The 16,038-nt window shown below is 51.0% G+C and overlaps 1 protein-coding gene across 1 annotated transcript in view; it reads left to right on the forward strand.

Moving 5' to 3' along the window:
• The first annotated feature begins 15,261 nt into the window (after window positions 1-15,261).
• Window positions 15,262-16,038, forward strand: part of LOC119972230 (potassium voltage-gated channel subfamily S member 2-like) — a 6,934-nt gene continuing 6,157 nt past the window's right edge. The window contains exon 1 of the mRNA XM_038808611.1: window positions 15,262-15,505. The gene's annotated coding sequence lies outside the window, so the exon portion shown is untranslated. The remainder of the gene's footprint in view (window positions 15,506-16,038) is intronic.

A 16,038-nucleotide genomic window follows, 5' to 3' on the forward strand; every position in this document is an offset into this window, starting at 1 on the left:
GTGCCTTGGTCAGCTGACTCATCCTTCCTGCAGCCCTGTTCGCCATCCACACAGGGAGCAAGAGCCTCGTACCTGTTGGACAGGGTCAAGGGCTGAGGCTCCTGAGTTCCTGACTGCTGGTTCCCTTTACCTGCCTGACTTGCAGTCACACCCTGCTGTCCCTGGCCACTGGCAGGATTTAAACTATTTACTCTGACAGGTGTGACTGCCTCCTGAAACAAAGTGTCCAGGTAAGCCTCCCCCTCCCGGATGTGCCTCAGTGTGTGAAGCTCAGCTTGGGTGAGTCTGTTTTTTTTTGGTTTTGTATCAGTGTTGGAGCTGCAGTCAGCACAGAAGGTGTAATATTGTTCTCTCTGCCATGTAAAGACTATCTTTTGATCATTTGGTGAATTGGACACATGGAGCTTGTGTATAAATATGCGCTAGCTTCACTGAGATACTATTCTACAGCTGCCGCCGGAGGAATAGCATCTCACAGCAATAAAGCCTCTCTTGTACTTCACTCGAGTCTTTGCGTACAATTGTTAGCGCCACAAGAAGGTCACATTGTTCATAGGTTTAGTTAATTGATGGGGTGAGGTAGCACTGAACAAGTAAGAACTAAGTAACTTCTGGGAAAATAAATCTGCCATTCTTACCTGGTCTGGCTGACACGTTATTCCAGACTCTCAGAAATGGTGTTGGCGGCGGGCTTGTGCAATATGTTACGATGGAAGTATTGAAAGTACGTGGATGTTTGCACATTTTTGCCTTTTTTGCTTTCTTTCTGATTTCTGATGATGTCTGTATCTGTTATAAAGCCAAAAACTACCTCAATAAAATTGTTTATTAAAAAAAAAAGAAATGGTGTTGGCTATGACTTGAGCTGCCGAGCTATTCAATTGTATTCAAGGAGCTCGTCCCAGGGCGATTAGGGATGGGCAATGCATTTTGGCCTCACCAGCGACATTCACATCCTGTGCATGATGTTTTATTAAACTCTCTCGGAAGCAGGAAAACAAAGGATCTGGAACTGTCCTTACTTTCAAATTGCCCCTGAGTAATGGCAATTTATCCTAAATGACTTCACTTTAAATTCAAATGGATTCAAAACAAAACATAGCGGGTGGAGGGCAAGGTCGATCGGCTGCTCTTAGCTGAGGTGAAAGAGTGAGTTTCAGATGTTGTTGATGAATGTGAGGAGGCTGGAGGAACAGTCCTGCAGGCACAATGCTGACATGTTCCTGGCGAACTGCGTGGTGTGCAACAGATGCTTTCCTTCATTCTATTTAACTCGGCCTCCAGAGAATTCAGAGACAATCGCGTCATTTGTCTCTGTCAGATTAAACATCCTTTATTCTCCTTTGATTATAAAGCGATTTTGTGTCCGTAAAAAGGGAATGGATTTCTAACCTGACACTCATTACAGTTTACATCGAGATGGAGTTTCCTTTTCATCGTGTGAAACACCCTCTTGTTGGAAGAAGAAAGCAGATTGGTGATTTTAAAAAAATGTTTTCGAATATGTCACATAGTTCCTTAGAAATTTCAAGATTAAATTTTGGATTATTTTGCCTCCATAAATTACAAAATGGGACAGGTTTTGCGAGGCATGTCACTGCATGCCCAATTGTTTAGGCATGTTTGCATATGTAGCAAACGGTAGCACAAGTGGATAGCACTGTGGATTCACAGCGCCAGCGTCCCAGGTTCGATTCCCCGCTGGGACACTGTTCCTCGTGTCTGCGTGGGTTTCCTCCGGGTGCTCCGGTTTCCTCCCACAGCCCAAAGACGTGCAAGTTAGGTGGATTGGCCATGATAAATTGTCCCTTAGTGTCCAAAAAAGGTTGGGAGGGGTTATTGGGTTACGGGGATAGGGTGGAAGTGAGGGCTTAATGTGGGTCGGTGCAGACTCGATGGGCCGAATGGCCTCCTTCTGCACTGTATGTTCTATGTTCTATGTGTCGCTTTGCGGACATTTTGCCCTGTAACTTGCTGGGAGGGGAGAGCTGAGCCAAAATGCATTGCCCATCGCTAATCGCCCTGGGACGAGCGGGAGGGGAGCAGAATTGAGGTCATCTGCGCAAAGGAAGGGAGCAATGGTTTGTCCCCTTAACCAATTAGATTAAAGGATGGGAATTGAAAAAGAAGAAGGACAGAGAAAGAAATGGGATGAATTAGAGTTAAATCAAATACAGGAAAAGAAATAAAGAGAGGAAAGGAACAAAAGGGTGAAGAGACAGAGGAGGAGAGATAGAAAGGTAAGGTTTACAAAAATTAAATCTCCCAAAACAATTTGCAAATTGAAGTCATGAGATGCCACGAGAACAGAAAATGCTGAAAGATCTCAGCCAATCTGGCAGTGTCTGTGGAGAGAGGGCAGAGCTGACGTTTCGAGTTGGATGACTCTTTGTCAAAGCCATAATGAGATGTCATACATTTTTTTGTTCACTTCCTGGGTCAGAGGGGTTGAATGGCTGTCATCAATAAGAATCACCTCCTTAAAAGGGCTGTTAGGAATCCGGACCAGACCCCAACTTTTGTTAAGACGCTGGACGAGAACTTCAAACAATTTCCTGGACTGTGCTGTACAGTTCTATGTTCTGTGTTGGAAAACTGTGAGGAACATAGAACATAGAACAGTACAGCACAGAACAGGCCCTTCGGCCCTCGATGTTGTGCCGAGCCATGATCACCCTACTCAAACCCACGTATCCACCCTATACCCGTAACCCAACAACCCCCCCCCCCCCCCTTAACCTTACATTTTAGGACACTACGGGCAATTTAGCACGGCCAATCCACCCAACCCGCACATCTTTGGACTGTGGGAGGAAACCGGAGCACCCGGAGGAAACCCACGCACACACGGGGAGGACGTGCAGACTCCACACAGACAGTGACCCAGCCGGGAATCGAACCTGGGTCCTTCAGCTGTGAAGCATTTATGCTAACCACCATGCTACCGTGCTGCCTCCTAAAATCGGAGACTTCACGCCAGGAGTGATGACACTGACCAATAGGTATCTTTTCTGTTGAAGCAAACTTTTATTCAAACACAGAATTAACTACATTAACATCAAAGAAAAGCTTTACAGTTAACATTTTCATGGAATTTCATAGAATTTACAGTGCTGAAGGAAGCCATTCGGCCCATCGTGTCTGCACCGGCCCTTACAAAGAGCACCCTACTCAAGCCCACATCTCCACCCTATCCCCGTAACCCAGCAACTCAGTCACCCCCACTTAACCTTTTTGGACACTAAGGGCAATTTAGCATGGCCAATCCACCTAACCCGCACATCTTTGGACTGTGGGAGGAAACCGGAGCACCCGGAGGAAACCCACGCAGACACGGGGAGAACGTGCAGACTCCGCACAGACAGTGACCCAAGCCGGGAATCGAACTTACTGTCTACACCTGCCACTAATTCCAATTAAATAACCCAATACTGTTCAAATGCTGCTCACAAATAAAGTTAACATCATACTTGCTTAGCTGTGGAGAGACATTAGGACAGAGATCCTTTCAAGAGCAGATCCAGCACACTTCTGCTCAAGTGACAGCATTTGGCAAAACTGCTGTTCAACTTAAAATCCTATAACAGATAGCAAAACTACAGACAGTCCTGGCACCTCCCATTACTTATATCATATGTATCCCACTAAGTTCCATGACCTGTTTAGCTGGGACTAAATATTATCCCTCATAAATGATCTATGCTCCAAGGAGCCATCCAAAATGTAAACAATGTCCCATTAGCCCTTTATCTATAACCAAGTAAGTGGTTGTAATTAATTATTGTTTCACCCTTTATGAATCTTTAATTACAGCTTTAGTAGACACAGTCTGCATGTATTTTAAACAAGGATTTTCAGCAACATTACTGCAACTGAAAATAAAATATAATATATGACAATTTCTACATTCATCACAGTTCTTGAGCTGTTAATTGCTAGACTTAATTTCTGTGTCCAGTTTAATGGGAAATGTATGTGTTAATGCAGTAATCTCCTGTAACTCACGGAGAGAGAAGCCATTTTTGCAACGCTAATGGCAGAACCAATTTTCCAGTGACATGCGATGATCGATGTTTCACAATCGTTCACGTCCTTGTCCCAAGTCACTGGCCTGTTTGCATATTAAGAACAGTGAGCATCATTCAGGGTATTATATGGCCCAACAATTATGTAAATCGGTTCTCTTCACTCTGTTCTCAGTGACACAACTGGGAGGAAATTAAAACTTCTTATTGCTAGAACTGGATCACACAAGCTGATAGAAAAGGCTGATTGGGCAGATGGGACCAAACTATTTGATCAGATGTGACCAGGTTTCACATCTAGACTGGAATATATTGAATAACATGACAGATGTAGGCTGCATGGCTACTTGGTTTAAATAGAACAGGACAATTTGACTAGGTGGGAACAGCTGGTAATAAGGTGAAATGCATTTAAACTACATGATTAGGCGGCATTGCAGCACAGTGGTTAACACTGTTGCTCCACAGCTCCAGGGTCCCAGGTTCGATTCCCGGCTTGGGCCATTGCCTGTGCGGAGTCTGCACCTTCTCCTTGTGTATGCGTGGGTTTCCTCCGGGTGCTCTGGTTTCCTCCCGCAGTCCAAAGATGTGCAGGTTAGGTGGATTGGCCATGATAAATTGCCCTTAGGTCCAAACAAAAAAGTTAGGTGGGGCTACTGGGATAGGGTGGAGGTGTGGGCTTAACTAGGGTGCTCTTTCCAAGGGCCAGTGCCGACTCAATGGGCCGAATGGCCTCCTTCTGCACTGTACATTCTATGATTCTATGACTTGGTTGTGTGACTGGACAGAGTTAGGCAACATAACAAGAAGTTATCGATTACCAAGATGGGTTTTCCAATTTCCCACCGTAAACTAAAAGATCAACGGAACTGTAGAGAAACAAAGTAAAAACCTGATTGGCCATCACTATCGCTGGCCCCTGATTTGTGGGGTCTTTCATAGTGACCTATCCGCATTCGCTTCCAATGCCCCTCTGAAACTGACCCCAACTTCATGATTGAGCACACAAGAAGATTACAGCATGAATTCTGAAGTTACATTGAGTGTCTGGGCTCCGCCACAGGCTTAAATTAAAGCAAAATACTGCGGATGCTGGAAGTCTGAAATAAAAACAGGAAATGCTGGAAAGACCCAAACGGTCTGGCAGCATCTGTGGAGAGAGAAACAAGATAACGTTTCAAGTGTGTGTGACTCTCCCTTAGAGCTCAATTGAGATGATGAGAACTTTCCCTTCTTTGTCTACACACCGCTGTTAGAAGCCCTACTAAAAGTTACACCTTGTTCAATCAGGCTTTAACTGTCATCTAAATAATAACTGTTAATGAACAGATCTTATCCTGAAATGTGTTTTTATATTTGTGTAATGTTGTTAAGGGCTCCAATATGATAAATTACTAGGATTTAAAAAATATATTTTCAGAACATATCATCCCATATGTATTTCACAATCTTCATTCTTCTTTGTAGAACTTTTTGAACAGTTTATTTGTTTATTAGTGCTTTCATTTTCTAGTTGGTTGTCTGTGGAAATTCTTTAACGTGATTGGTTGCTGGACAGCTTGATGACATCAGATATTTCAGATTACTCAGAATTAGTACATTCCTGCTATAAAGAAAAATTCTAAAGGGACGACCCTCCATCCGTGGTTAACTAAATAAGTTAAGGAACGCATCGAACTTAAAGAAAAAGCATATAATTCCGTAAAGGTGAGTGATAGGTCAGATGATGGTCAGAAGATAAAGAACAATAGGGAATGACTGAAAAGTTCATCCAGAGTCAGAGAGGAAGCTATCTGGGAATTATGAAAATGAATAGCAAGAGTTTCTATAGGTATTTAAACAGGAAAAAAAAAGAAAAGTGAATGTTTGTTCTCCAGAGAGTGACAATGGGAAGTTAATAGGAAATGGCAGGTGAAATGAACAAATATTTTGCTTCTGTCTTCATTATAGAGGATACAAGGAATATTCCAGTAATAGCTGTAAATCAGGAGGTGAAAGGGAGCGAGGAACTTGATGAAATTGCCATCATCAGGGAATCAGTTCCGAGCAAACTGATGGAGATGCTAAGAGATTCTCTTAAGGTTAATGTGCAGGTTCAGTCAGCAGTTCGGAAGGCAAATGCAATGTTAGCATTCCTGTAGAGAGGGCTAGAATACAAGACCAGGAATGTACTTCTGAGGCTGTATAAGGCTCTGGTCAGACCCCAGTTGGAGTGCTGTGTGCAGTTTTGGGCCCCGTATCTAAGGAAGGATGTGCTGGCCTTGGAAAGGGGCCAGAGGAGGTTCACAAGAATGATCCCTGGAATGAAGAGCTTGTCATATGAGGAGTAGTTGAGGACTCTGGGTCTGCACTCAATGGGATTTTTGAAGGATGAGGGGGAATCTTATTGAAATGTACAGGATACTGAGAGGCCTGGATAGAGTGGACGTGGAGAGGATGTTTCCACTTGTAGGAAAAACTAGAATCCGAGGCCACAGCCTCAGCCTGAAGGGACAATCCTTTAAAACTGAGATAAGGAGGTATTTCTTCAGCCAGAGGGTGGTGAATCTATGGAACTCTTTGCCGCAGAAGGCTGTGGAGGCCAAATCACTGAGCATCTTTAAGACAGAGATAGAAAGGTTCTTGATTAATGAGGGTATCAGGGGTTATAGAGAGAAGGCATGAGAATGGGGATAAGAAACATATCAGCCATGATCGAATGGTGGAGCAGACTGGATGGGCCGAATGGTCTAACTCCTTTCCTATGTCTTATGGTCTCCCGGTCCTGATGGGTTTCACCCAGGGATCTTAAAAGAGGTGATTAATGAAATAGATGTGTTGGTGTTCTTACGGTTTTCAACAATGACCTAAATGAGGGGAGCAAAGGCTTGGTAGCTAAATTTGCAGACGACAGAAAGATAGGTAGGAAAGTATGGTGTGAAGAAGACATATCGAAATTTGCAGATTGATATAGATAGGTTGAGTGACTGACAACCATCTTAAGCTGGATTGAAATTCTCTTGGCAAGAAGGTTAAGTTGCTGCAGAAAATGTGCGATTCATGTAATACGTGTCAATCAAGGATTTAGTAAACAGGTGGAAAATCTGGTTCAGCCTCAGCTGGGAACTGCAAGCAGGTCTGGGCACCACGAGCACGTCTGGGCACCACGAGCAGGTCTGGGCACCACGCTTTGGGAAGGATGTTAAGGCATTGGTTAGAGTGCAAGAAAGACTGACGAAAATAGTTCCAGGATTCAGGAGTTCCAGTTATGAAGCCAGATTGGAGAATTTGGGATTGTTCCTCCTTGGAAAAGAGATTTGATTGAGGTATTCAAAATCATGAGGGGTCTGGACAGGGTAGATCGGGAAATACCGTTCGCTTGGTTGAAGGATTGAGATCAAGGGGGCACAGATTTAAAGTAATTGGGAAAAGATTATGTAATGACTCAGACCAGGGGTTGGATTCTCCGCAGGCGGGATGCTCCATTTTGCTGGCAGCCCGGGGGTTTCTCGACGGCGTGGGGTTGCCTCACAATGGGAAACCCCATTGACCACCGGAGTAATGGAGCATCCCGCTGGCGAGGTGAAACAGAAATGTGGCGGGGCAGAGAATCCAGCCCCAGGCCTTTGAGATTGGCCAATTGGAATACGAGTTCCCTGATTAGTGGGCCAATCAGGGAACCTCTTCTTTGTATATAACAGAGATCCTCTGCACTCCCAGTGCAGACAGCAAGCTGAATGCACATGGTTGTACTGCTGTTGGTTTTGTTAATAAAAGGGATTTTGGTGAAGGACTTCTGCCTCCGTGGATTTATTACGGATTAGCAGCACAGCGTTAGGGACCCAGGTTCGATTCCCACCTCGGGTAACTGTCTGTGTGGAGTTTGTACATTTTCCCCGTGTCTGTGTGGGTTTCCCCCGGGTGCTCCGGTTTTTTCCCATTCCAAAGCTGTGTAGGTTAATTGGATTGGCCATGACAAATTGCCCCTTGGGGTGGGGTTACAGGCCAACTCCATCTACAAGTTTGCTGACGATACGACCATAGTGGGCCGGATCTCGAACAACGACGAGTCTGAATACAGGAGGGAGATAGAGAACTTAGTGGAGTGGTGCAACGACAACAATCTCTCCCTTAATGCCAGCAAAACTAAAGAGCTGGTCATCGACTTCAGGAAGCATAGTACTGTACACACCCCTGTCAGCATCAACGGAGCCGAGGTAGAGATGGTGAGCAGTTTCAAATTCCTAGGGGTGCACATCACCAAAAATCTATCCTGGTCCACTCATGTCGACGCTATCACCAAGAAAGCACAACAGCGTCTATACTTCCTCAGGAAACTAAGGAAATTTGGCATGTCCACATTAACTCTTACCAACTTTTACAGATGCACTATAGAGAGCATCCTCTCGGGCTGCATCACAGCCTGGTATGGCAACTGCTCGGCCCAGGACCGCAAGGAACTTCAGAGAGTCGTGAATACCGCCCAGTCCATCACACGAACCTGCCTCCCATCCATTGATTCCATCTACACCTCCCGCTGCCGGGGGAAAGCAGGCAGCATAATCAAGGATCCCTCCCACCCGGCTTACTCACTTTTCCAACTTCTTCCATCGGGCAGGAGATTCAGAAGTCTGAGAACACGGACGAACAGACTCAAAAACAGCTTCTTCCCCACTGTCACCAGACTCCTAAATGACCCTTTTATGGACTGTCCTCATTAACACTACACCCTGTCTGCTTCATCCGATGCCAATGCTTATGTAGTACATCGTATATCTTGTGTTGCCCTATTATGTATTCTCATGTATTTTCTTGAATTCTGTTCAATTCCCTTTTCTTCCCATGTACTGAATGATCTGTTGAGCTGCTTGCAGAAAAATACTTTTCACTGTACCTCGGTACACGTGACAATAAACAAATCCAATCCAATCCAATCCAGAGGTGTTTGGTTATTGGACCTAGTAGGGTGGTCTTTCGAAGTGTCAGTGCAGGCTCGATGGGCCGAATGGCCTCTTTCTGCATTGTGGGGATTCTATGATCAAAAGCGACATGAGGAAAAGTGGTCAAGGTCTAGGATGCACTGCCCGAGAGTGTGGTGGAGGCAGGTTCAATCACAAGGGAATTAGAAGAATGTGCAGGGTTTTGGGGAGATTGGAACTGAGTGAATAACGTATTCAGACAGCTGGTATAGACATGATGGGCTGAATGACCTGCTTCTGCACGGTAGCATTGTGGATAGCACAATTGTTTCACAGCTCCAGGGTCTCAGGTTCGACTCCAGCTTGGGTCACTGTCTGTGTGGAGTCTGCACATCCTCCCCGTGTGTGCGTGGGTTTCCTCCGGGTGCTCCGGTTTCCTCCCACAGCCCAAAGATGTGCAGGTTAGGTGGATTGGCCATGATAAATTGCCCTTAAGTGTCCAAAATTGCCCTTAGTTTTACTGGGTTATGGGGATAGGGTGGAGGTGTTGACCTTGGGTAGGGTGCTCGTTCCAAGAGCTGGTGCACGCGCGATGGGCCGAATGGCCTCCTTCTGCACTGTAAAGTCTATGAAACTGCACGGTAACCATTCTGTGGTCATACAACTTGAGAAATATGAGTAGTACATCTCCATATACCCATATCTATGCACAAATACACAAACACATACCTACAGTAAATACACGAACCAACATACATGCCGGCACGCAAATATACATACCGACAAGCAGATATGTACCGACAGGCAAATAAACACACACCTGCAAACAAGTGTGTACACACAAAACAACTACATGCAAATATACACCCCCATGTCGACACAAAGCCCACAGTTCTGGTCACTGCATTACTGTAAGGATGGAATCACACCAGAGTGTGCACAGAATGTTGCCAGGAATTGAGTATTTTAGTGATGAAGGAAAGGTAGGATTGGCTGGGGTTTATAAGGGACACAGGAGGCTGAGGGGGGATTTCCCTGAGGGTTGTAAGATTAGGAAGTGTCCCGATAGAGAGCAGACATCTTTCTGAGCAGAGGGGTCAGAGGAACCTAGGGAGCAGAACTTTAAACCCATTGGTGGAAAGAATTAAGAGGGGGATTTATTGAAGTGAGTTCTTTTATTTTTCACACGGGGTGGTCTGGAATTCAGTGGCCCAGACCCTCCTCCCATTCAAAACAACATTTGGAAAATGCATCTGAAGTGCCTCCCTCTGGATTGAGCTTGGGAGCGTGGCTACCTTCCGGGGCTGGGACATGGGACGATGGGCTGAATGGTCTCTTTCTGTGCCAGTGTGGTGAATCACAGTCCGTGTAATTCACACTGTTATATATGATGTACTGTGTATACGTAAGCTCGGTATACGAGCAGTTGCGCGGCTCTGCCCATAGGGGGAGATGAGGAATTTGTACTGGGCTCCGCCCATGGCTCCTCCCACTAACCAGAAGTATAAAGCTTGGCAGTCGTGAGCCTGCCTGCCAGTTCATCTCGTCGCAGGCAGGCTCTGTTGTAAGACTATTAAAACCACTGTACACTTCCAACCACGTGTCGTGTGAATTGATGATCACATCAGCCAGGGACATGGCAATCATGAGGACACTCACTCAGATATACAGACATTCACCCCAGCGACCCGGAATGGGGGATAAAGTGCCTGCTGCTTTGTGGTCTGTTGGGTGTGCAGTGAGTGTGGGAGAGGCTGGGGACAGGGGATTCCAGGCTGCGTTCCATTTAAAACGTTTCTAGATGAGACTCGGCGGAAAGTGGAGCTTCTCTAAGCTGCTGCCCGAGATTGTGATGAAAACTGTGAGAAATCTCATCCTGTTCACCACCCTGAACCCACTGATTCCCATCAGCTCAGATCACTGTCCGCGATGCTCAATAATTCCAGTCAATGTGTTTGTGCTCAAAGATGCCTCAATGCTCGGGTCCCCTCCTCAAGCTCCCGTAACCCCCCACCCCAGAGAGACCCCCACCCCAATCTCCCCCACCCCCCCAGAGACCCCCACCCCAATCTCCCCCCCAGAGTGACCCCACCCCAATCTCCCCCCAGAGAGACCCCCACCCCAATCTCCCCCACCCCCACAGAGGAACACCCACCCCAATCTCTCCCCCACCCCCAATCTCACCCCCACACCCCCCAGAGAGAACCTCACCCCAATCACCCCCCCCAAGAGAGACCCCCACGCCAATCTCCCTCCCCAGAGAGACCCCCACCCTAATCTCACCCACGCCCCCCAGAGACCCCCACCCCCTGCAAAGAGACCCCTACCCCAATCTCAAACCCCCCCCAGAGAAACCTCCACCCCCAATCTCACCCCAACCCCTCCAGAGAGAACCCCCACCCCAATCTCAACGCCACCCCCCCCCCCCGGAGAGACCCCCACCCCAATCTCCCCACCCCCAATCTCCCCCCCACACCGCCAGAGAGACCCCCACCCCAATCTCCCCACCCCCAATCTCCCCACCACACCACCAGAGAGACCCCCGCCCCAATCTCACCCCAACCCCTCCCCACCCCCAATCTCACCCCCAGAGAGACCTCAACCCCCAATCTCTCCCCACCCCCAATCTCACCCCCCAGAGAGACCTCAACCCCCAATCTCACCCCAACCCCCCCAGAGAGACCCCCACCCCAATCTCACCCCCACCCCCAATCTCACCCCCACCCAAATCTCACCCCCACCCAAATCTCACCTCCACCCCCAATCTCACCCCCCAGAGAGACCTCAACCCCCAATCTCACCCCAACCCCCCCAGAGAGACCCCACCCCAGTCTCAACCCCCACCCCCCCAGAGAGACCCCCACCCCAATCTCCCCACCCCCATCTCTCCCCACTCCCAATCCCCCCCCCACACCGCCAGAGAGACCCCCAATCTCTCCCCACTCCCAATCCCCCCCCACACCGCCAGAGAGACCCCCACCCCAATCTCCCCACCCCCAATCTCCCCCCCACACCGCCAGAGAACCCCCACCCCAATCTCAATCCCCACCCCCCCAGACAGACCCCCACCCCAATCTCACCTCCACCCCAATCTCACCCCCACCCCCAATCTCACCCCCCAGAGAGACCTCACCCCCAATCTCACCCCAACCCCCAATCTCTCCCCACCCCCAATCTCACCCCCAGAGAGACCTCAACCCCCAATCTCACCCCAACCCCCCCAGAGAGACCCCCACCCCAATCTCACCCCCACCCCCAATTTCACCCCCACCCAAATCTCACCCCCACCCCCAATCTCACCCCCACCCCAATCTCACACCCACTCCCAATATCACCCCACCCATCCCCCAAGAGTGACCACCACCCCCAACCTACCCCCACCCTTGCCAGAGACCCCCACCCCAATCTCACCCCCCACCCCCCAGAGAGACCCTCACCCCAATCTCAACCCCCCCCAGAGAGACCCCCACCTCCAATCTCACCCCCCCCCCCCCCGAGAGTGTGTGCGTGGGTTTCCTCCGGGTGCTCCGGTTTCCTCCCACAGTCCAAAGATGTGCGGTTTAGGTGGATTGGCCATGCTAAATTGCCCGTAGTGCCCTTAAAAGTAAGGTTAAGGGGGGGGGGGGGGTTGTTGGGTTACGGGTATAGGGTGGATTCGTGGGTTTGAGTAGGGTGATCATTGCTCGGCACAACATCGAGGGCCGAAGGGCCTGTTCTGTGCTGTACTGTTCTATGTTCTATAACTCCCACCCCAATCTCTCGCCCACCCCCACTCTCTCCCCACCCCCAATCTCACCCCCCCAAGAGAGACCTCCACACCCAATCTCACCCCCACCGCCCCAAGAGAGTCCCCACCCCAATCTCTCCCCCAGCCCCAATCTCACCCCCCAAGAGAGACCTCCACCCCCAATCTCACCCCCACCGCCCCAAGAGAGTCCCCACCCCAATCTCTCCCCACCCCCAATCTCACCCCCCCCCCCAAGAGAGACCTCCACCCCCAATCTCACCTCATCCCAATCTCACACCCACTCCAATCTCACACCCACCACCCCAGAGAGACTCCCACTCCCAATATCATCCCACCCCATCCCCCAAGAGCGACCACCACCCCCAATCTCCCCCCACCCTCCCCACAGAGACTCCCACCCCAATCTCACACCCACCACCCCAGAGAGACTCCCACTCCCAATATCACCCCACCCCATCCCCCAAGAGCGACCACCACCCCCAATCTCCCCCACCCTCCCCAGAGAGACTCCCACCCCAATCTCACCCCCCACCCCCCCAGAGAGACCCTCACCCCAATCTCAACCTCCACCCCAGGGAGACCCTCACCCCCAATCTCACCCCCACCCCCCCAGAGAGAACCCCCACCCCAATCTCAACCACCCCCCCCGGGAGACCCCCACCCCAATCTCCCCACCCCCAATCTCTCCCCACCCCCAATCTCCCCCCCACACCGCCAGAGAGACCCCCACCCCAATCTCAACCCCCACCCCCCCAGAGAGACCCCCACCCCAATCTCACACCCACTCCCAATATCACCCCACCCATCCCCCAAGAGCGACCACCACCCCCAACCTACCCCCACCCTTGCCAGAGACCCCCACCCCAATCTCACCCCCACCCCCCAGAGAGACCCTCACCCCAATCTCAACCCCCCCAGAGAGACCCCCACCTCCAATCTCACCCCCCCGAGAGTGTGTGCGTGGGTTTCCTCCGGGTGCTCCGATTTCCTCCCACAGTCCAAAGATGTGCGGGTTAGGTGGATTGGCCATGCTAAATTGCCCGTAGTGCCCTTAAAAGTAAGGTTAAGGGGGGGGGGGGTTGTTGGGTTACGGGTATAGGGTGGATTCGTGGGTGTGAGTAGGGTGATCATTGCTCGGCACAGCATCGAGGGCCGAAGGGCCTGTTCTGTGCTGTACTGTTCTATGTTCTATAACTCCCACCCCAATCTCTCCCCCACCCCCACTCTCTCCCCACCCCCAATCTCACCCCCCCAAGAGAGCCCTCCACACCCAATCTCACCCCCACCGCCCCAAGAGGGTCCCCACCCCAATCTCTCCCCCAGCCCCAATCTCACCCTCCAAGAGAGACCTCCACCCCCAATCTCACCCCCACCGCCCCAAGAGAGTCCCCACCCCAATCTCTCCCCCCCAAGAGAGACCTCCACCCCCAATCTCACCCCATCCCAATCTCACCCCACCCCAATCTCACACCCACCCCCAATCTCACACCCACTCCAATCTCACACCCACCACCCCAGAGAGACTCCCACTCCCAATATCATCCCACCCCATCCCCCAAGAGCGACCACCACCCCCAATCTCCCCCCACCCTCCCCAGAGAGACTCCCACCCCAATCTCACACCCACCACCCCAGAGAGACTCCCACTCCCAATATCACCCCACCCCATCCCCCAAGAGCGACCACCACCCCCAATCTCCCCCCACCCTCCCCAGAGAGACTCCCACCCCAATCTCACCTCCCACCCCCCCAGAGAGACCCTCACCCCAATCTCAACCCCCACCCCAGGGAGACCCCCACCCCCAATCTCACCCCCAACCCCCCAGAGAGAACCCCCACCCCAATCTCAACCACCCCCCCCAGGGAGACCCCCACCCCAATCTCACCCCCACCCCAAGTTCACACCCACCACCCCAGAGAGACCCCCACTCCCAATATCACCCCACCACCCCCAGTTTCCCCCCACAGAGGCCCCCAATCACCCCCCCAGAGCGACCAACACCCCCAATCTCCCCCCACCCTCCCAGAGACAACCCCCACTCCCAATATCATCCCACCCCATCCCCCAAGAGCGACCACCACCCCCAATCTCCCCCACCCTCCCCAGAGACCCCCACCCCAATCTCACCCCCCCCCAGGGAGACCCCCACCCCCAATCTCCCCCCACCCTCCCCAGAGAGAACCCCCACCCCAATCTCAACACCCCCCCCCAGAGAGACCCCCACCCCCAATCTCACCCCCACCCCCCCCCCAGGGAGACCCCTACCCCAATCTCACCCCCACCCCAAGTTCACACCCACCACCCCAGAGAGACCCCCACTCCCAATCTCACCCCACCCCCCCAGTCATCCCCCCAGAGAGACCCCCCCAATCTCACCCACCACCCCCCGAGTCTCGCCCCCAAAGAGACCCCGACCCCAGTCTCCCTCACACCCCACCCCCCAGAGAGACCCACCCCTCCCCAGCCTCCCCACCCCCAGTCTAACCACCCCCCATCTCACCCCCACCCCCCCGCCAGAGAGACACCCTCCCCAATCTCACCCCCCCCCCCCCCCCCCCCCTAGTCTTCCCACCCACACACCACCCAGACTCCACCGCCACCAGCTGAAACTGCGCGGTGGATCTGAGGAGAGTGGTGGGGGTGGAGGGACGGACCCACCCTGGGAGTGGGTCACAGAGGCTCAGGGACGGGGAGCCGCAGACACACACAGAGTTGCAGAGCGACCAGGAGAGAGAGACCAACAGGCTGGGAGCTGAGAGAGAGAGAGAGAGGCAGACAGCAGCGGGAGCAGGGAGAGCCAGCAATCCGGGCAGACACAATACTGATCCTGGAGGTACAGCATGTGAATGGGAGGCTGCCAGAGAGACAGAGTGTGACAGAGAAAGGGAGTGAGAGAGTTTGGGCAACAGAGAGAGAGGCTGCGTGAGGGGGAGAAGGAATGAAAGTGTGAGAGAGTGAATGAGAGAGAAAGAGAGAGGGGAATGAGATAGAGTGTGTAAGGGAGATAGATAAAATGAGAGTGTGTGTGAGACAGAGAATGAGGAGAGGGACTGAGTGTGAGAGAGGGAATGAGAATGTGAGAGAGAGAGGGAATGATAGAGTGTATGTGAGAGTTAATGAGAGAGAGGGGGAATGAGATAGCGTGTGTAAGGGAGATAGATAAAATGAGTGTGTGTGTGTGAGGGAGAGGGAATGAGAGAGAGTGTCTGAGGGAGAGACAGAGGGAATGGGAGAGATTGTGTGAAAGAGAAAGGGAATTTGAGAGAGTGGGAACGAGAGTGTGTGTTTGAGAGAGGGATTGAGAGTGTATGAGGGAGAGAGACAGAATGAGAGATAGATGCATGAGCGAGAGAAGGCATGGAAGGG

This window comes from Scyliorhinus canicula, chromosome 10, assembly GCF_902713615.1.
Source record: "Scyliorhinus canicula chromosome 10, sScyCan1.1, whole genome shotgun sequence".
In the NCBI taxonomy this organism is placed as follows: Eukaryota; Metazoa; Chordata; class Chondrichthyes; order Carcharhiniformes; family Scyliorhinidae; genus Scyliorhinus; species Scyliorhinus canicula.